Source organism: Vipera ursinii (assembly GCF_947247035.1).
Source record: "Vipera ursinii genome assembly, chromosome: 4".
Taxonomy (NCBI): domain Eukaryota; kingdom Metazoa; phylum Chordata; class Lepidosauria; order Squamata; family Viperidae; genus Vipera; species Vipera ursinii.
Genome location: NC_139514.1, coordinates 9,754,444 through 9,760,443, shown reverse-complemented (window position 1 = coordinate 9,760,443; position 6,000 = coordinate 9,754,444).

Below are 6,000 nucleotides of genomic sequence, written 5' to 3'. Positions count from 1 at the left end.
TGCACAACATCATCTCTCGGTTAACCCAGATATTTAGCGTTTAGCATGTTGCATGAATGGAATAAATGATTACTGTCGTTGAAGCCATAGAAATACTTTTGAGTTTTTTGTTTTGTTTTATTTTTTATTTTAAAAAAAAATGGGATTAGGAAAGGAATAAAAACATCCCAGAATGAGCGTGTAAGCAAAAAAAAAAAAGTTGGAAAGGATGAAGCATCGTTTGGACGATATTGTGGGTGAGCAGTGGGCGTCTTGCTATTTTAATTCCCATTTGATTGGGTTGACTCAGACTTCTGAACGTTTGCTGCATCTTCTTGCTTTCGTCTTAGATCTATGTTTTTATGTTCAGTCGGGTCTCAGACCTGCACAAATCTTACCTAATCAGTTTTATAGAAAAGAGTATATTGGAGACGTAGGGATGATGTCTCCATAACATTCCCTTCTTCTAAGAAGAGACATATTGAGGCAGAAACCCAGATAATCTTTAAAACAGTCCCAACTTCTCCCTGCCCACCAAAGGAATCTGCTTCAAAAATGCTTCTTCACTGGCTATATTGGAAGTATTTGAAAGGCCGGCTGTGTTCTCCTTTATAAGTATTGTTTCTTTTATTTTATTTGTAAGCCATCCAGATTCATGGAATAATCAAGCGGCCTCAGAATTGAAATAAATAAATACATTTCTCACCAGCTTTTCTTGGTTAGATGGGAAAGTGGCTCATAGCTAGTAGCCATTGACTGTAAATGTGTGTCCTATAGCTTCCATTAATCATCAAAGATGATTAATTCAGCAAGCTTAAAGAAAGATAATTTCACCTGACACAATGACTTCCTATTTTGTCCTGAAATTTAAGACTGGCACCCCAGTTACTCAACATGATCGATGTCTATGGAGATTTTCAATCATCCAGGTCATCGTTGTCCCAGCGGTGCTTTTTCCAAAAGGCAGCTGACCTTTCTTTTTGTTTTCCTTGAAAATGTTTGGCTTCTCATGCAAGAAGCTTTTTCAGTTCAGAAGTGAACAGTTCAGAACTGAAGAAGCTTCTTGGATGAGAAGTGAAGTGTTTTCAAGGAAAAAAAACCAACAACCAAGAAAAGCCAGTTGCCTTTTGGAAAAAAAGCACCTGTGGGACATTCAACATGATCCCTTCTAGACCTGACAATGCAATGCTTTCTAAAGATTGGCTTTGCTGCTACGGTGGTATTATTGCTTTGTAAAGTACGAAAAGGCAATGGCTCCATTTTGGTTCAGACTGGGAAATTCTGGTGGTATTTAGCCATATAATACAGTGATGCTTCAGTGAAGGTAAGAATAATTATCTCAAGCCATGAGCAGTTTTGAACTGGGGCATTTGTCCGTGAGGAGTCCTTGGTACTCTTTGAGCCTGGTTGTTTTCTTGCAGACATTCCATTACCCAAACTAGGCGACATCCTCAGCTCTGCTAGCACCGACGATGTTATCTAGTTGGGTAATGGAATGTCTGCAAGAAAACAACCAGGCTCAGAGAGCACCAAAGATCCCACAGTCCTCCTCCTCCTCGCCCCCCCAAAATACCTCACTCCCTTCTAGCACTGATGATGTTAGCTAGTTGGGTAATGAAACATCGGCAAGAAAACAACCAAGCTCAGAAAACACTAAGGACCCTTCCTTTCAACCCTGTGCTACAAATATTCTCCTTTATTGGTACATTTGTCAATTTGGATTTGAGGATGGAGATCAGAATAGAACTGTAGCAGTAATACAGCCCACAAATCATTACAACTGGTGGACTAGGGGTGTAAATAGCGGCATGTGTTAACAGCCGACTATGGGGTATTTACAATCCCTGACAGATACTCCAGCAGACATATTTCCTGCTTTATTTTTTTTCTTTTCTCAGTTTGGCAGTACAGCAGTGAAGACGTTTTCATCCGCAATTCCTTTTCTGCACTATTGTCTGGTTGGTCTTTGAAAAATCTGATCTGAAGCCCATTAAACTACATGTTCTATTCACATCTTAGTAACAGAAGGGGTTTTAGACCATTTGTCAGTCAAAAAGCAAAATCCAGTTCTGACTGACAAAAGGCCAGATTCCAAACGGTATCCCTGTCTCAACGGAAGTGTTCTTTGCCTGACTGTTGTTCTGTATGTATGTGTGTGTGTGTGTGTGTGTGTGTGTGTGTGTGTGAGTGTATGTATCACATATGAGGGACATCACCAAGGTGTGTGCCGGCTCAAAACATGAGGAACCCCACCCCACCCCTTAAGTTGTACAGGTAGTCCTCAACTTACAACCACAATTGAGCCCAAAATGTATGTTGGTAAGTGAGAAATTTGTTAAGTGAATTTTGCCCTGTTTGACAACTTTTCTCGCCACGTTTCTTAAGTGAATCACTGCAGTAGATAAATTAGTAACATGGTTGTTGAGCGAACCTTGTTCCCCCATTGACTTTGCTTGTCCGAAGGTTATAAAAGGTGATCACATGACACTGGGACACTGCAACCGTCATAAGTGTGAGTCAGTTGTCAAACATCTGAATGTAAATCAGGTGACCACGTGGATGCTTCAAGGGACGTAAGTGTGAAGCATGGTCATAAATCACTTTTTCCAGTGCCACTGCAACTTCGAACGGTCACTTAAATGCGCTGCTGTAAGTCAAGGACTACCCGTATACTTATCAGGTCACTAAGGTATGACCCTGCTCTAAAAAACAGGGGAAGGTGCCACCCCTTAAATTGTACTTAAGTGAGAGTGAAACAAACGCTTTCATATAACTGTGGTCCAGCTTTCGGCGATCCAAAGCTGAACTTAACATTGGGAAGACCCTGGGCTGGTGGTTATTAAATGAATAAGGCTGTATCAGAAATATCGGCAAACAGAGAGAATTTCGGAAGATTGTTTCATTTTAGACAGCCTGCGTAGCTTGCAGTGTGGGCTGGGTTTTTGTTTTTATGGTAGGTTTTTTTTTGTTTTTACTTCTGCTTAAGATTATCCTAACAGGGACGCGGTGGCTCAGTGGGTTAGGACGCTGAGCTTGTCGATCGGAAGGTCGGCAGTTTGGCGGGTCGAATCCCGAGTGCCGCGTAACAGAGTGAGCGCCTGTTACTCGTCCCAGCTTCTGCCAACCTAGCAGTTCGAAAGCACGTAAAAATGCAAGTAGAAAAATAGGGACGACTACGGTGGGAAGGTAACAGCGTTCCGTGCGCCTTTGGCATCTAGTCATGCCGGCCACATGACCACGGAGATGTCCTCGGACAAGCACTGGCTCTTCGGCTTTGAAACGGAGATGAGCACCGGCCCCTAGAGTAGGAAACGACTAGCATGCATGTGCGGGGGAAACTTTACCTTTACCTTTTTAAGATTATCCTGTCCAGTTTCAGCAATCGTGATCAAATGGAGCTCTGAAGTCAAATGCTGCTCAGGGGCCACAGAATGCTGATCTTAAGGTGGATTCTGAAACAGATAAAAAGCTTATTCACCAAGTCTTATGTTTTCCAATACCAGTTTTTAAACAGAGAAAGCAACTTGCAGCAGCATCTAAAGACCTGACAACCAGGGCTTTTTTTCTCATAAAACGCTCAGAATGGAGTTCCGGCACCTTTTTTGGATGGAACCTTGTAGGATAGGCAAGGCAAGTTGTATGACCTGTGTGAGTTCCGGCACCTTTTTCTTTTACAAAAAAAAGCACTGCTGAGAACTATAGTGGAAAATGGGAAATTCCAGAGAATTCTCTGAGTTTCAAAAGACTGATTTTGACAGTTCACAGCCTTCTCTGGAAATATTGTGAGATGCAATGCTTTCATGAGATTCCAGTCATTTATTCTTAAAAAAATATATTTTCTGAGTCATTGGGCATGTAATTTGGGGCATCTACACGTAATTTCTTCCATCGTGAATTTCCTGGTCTTTCAGATGTCTCTATCGTAACAGAGGCTTGTATACTGCAGTAGGCCTAGTATAAACTATATTGATTAATCTGATTAATCAATCCATCAACCGTATCAAAGACAAATCCAGAAAAAGGGGGTAGAAATCGATCAGCGCCAGTAGAAAAAAGAAATCAGGTCTTAAATCAAATCACCCTCATGATTATGATTATTAACAGCCAAGCTAAAATGAAATTAAAACCGTGAAGTTAGGCATTCAAATTAAACTAAAATTTAAGCCCTCGTGGTTTAAAATTACCACCCCAATCAAATCCAAGTTGTTTTCTTGAACCAAAGACCATTAACCTACTTTTTTTTAAAAAAAAAATTGGTTTCTACCTTGCAACAAGAAAAATACATTTCTTTTTTTAAAAAAAAAAATCCTACCGTAATTTTCTATGTCTAAAGGAAAGAGGCTTTTGTACATAAGTTGATATTCAGAAATGTGACTGCTTGATTTTCCCACATGGACTTTCTTCTCTGGATTTGCTTTTTAAAAATGATTGCATTGATCCAGAATAAGTCTCTCTGCTTCATATAAAATTAGTCCTTCTCTTCATCTAGCCAGTTCTGATTGTATTTCATAGGATTTTGGTTTCCTCTTTTAAAGGAAGATTTGATTTTTTTCCCCCATCTGCAATGCAAAATAAAACGAATGCAGAAAATTTATTGTCAGCAGAAAACAGCAAGAATGATAGCAGTTGCTCAAGTCTAGAAAACTGCCTTTTACACACATTTCCAGTCTTCAGACATGGCATTTTTTTTAACGGGATAGTAATGTTTTGTACTGCTGTTGTACACCACTATTTCTTGTAACAAACATGGAGAGGAAAAAGTATTTCTGCTTATTCTGTCGCAATCAAAAAGGCATTTTTGATCTGCCTGGGCATTGTTCTAACACAAGTTCAATGTCTAGTTAGTTAAAAATCTGTTTTATTTTTAAGGCTTCTCTCTTTGGGGGTATGGCTGGGCAGTTGTTAGAGCTGTACATTTAGCATGCCTTACAAATCAGACAAGGAAGGTATCATAATAGTCTATGCCGGTTGAAGCCGCTGTGTTAATTAGCCAAGGCTACTGCATCCGGCAATAGAAATGCATCAAAATAAAACAGTTTTGCTGAATGATTAATCATGGTGGAATGCATTTTCCTGCAAATTTTGAGACTAGTTTTTTTTCAAAATCTCCCCTTCTTGATCATAAGAAGGAATAGACGTGCGTGCATCTAAAAAAAAGGGGGGGGCATTGCTTGATTATATTGCAAAACACAATAGTTTAGTCCCACCAGTTCTGTTAAATTCCAATTCTCATAATGCCTAGATAACTCGGAGACTGGATCGTCAGCCATCCCATCATTTCTCTGGGTTGTGTAATGATCCTTTTTTGGTGTTTGCTGCTGTTATAATGATCTGTGGTTTTATGGCATGCCGTAAATTGTCCACTGGGCTTCATTCAGTAGAATATAATCTCTCAGAATGCTGTTAGCTTAGTCGTAGCAATTTATACCATCATCAATGTCAAGATCCTTAAGAAGCCTACTTGGGTATTTCCCAGCTAAATTCAGACCACAGGAAGATACAGTAGTGCCCAATACATACTCACTGCAGCATACTGGAGAAAATTGCTAAATGCTTTAGACATCCCTTCCTTTTCTAAAAAAAAAATATTACCTTTTTTGAAGCCATTCAAGATAAGACAAAAAGACTCTCTTTGATGTTCCAAATATGATTCGTCCCTTCGTTTTGTGAAATGTTCCCTAAGTCGAACAGTTGAAAGAAGCAGAATAGAAAAGCTGACAAATCTGGTAAGTTGGTGCCGCCAGTGGGCGCTCTTACAACAACATCTGCAGTTTAAAAGAAAGCTGTTGTTCTGTCCCTGGTTTTCTTGAGCCCAGGATCCAGACATTTAGTCATTTATTCCTTGACAAAAATGAAATTTTGTTGCTCTCCTCTGCACTCTTTCCAGAGTGTCTTTTTTATAGTATGGTGACCCAAACTGGATGTAATGTTCTAAGCGTGGTCTTACTAAGACTGTATAAAATGGTACTAGATCTTGATTCTGTCCCTCTGTTAATGCAACCCAGGATTGCATTGGCTTTT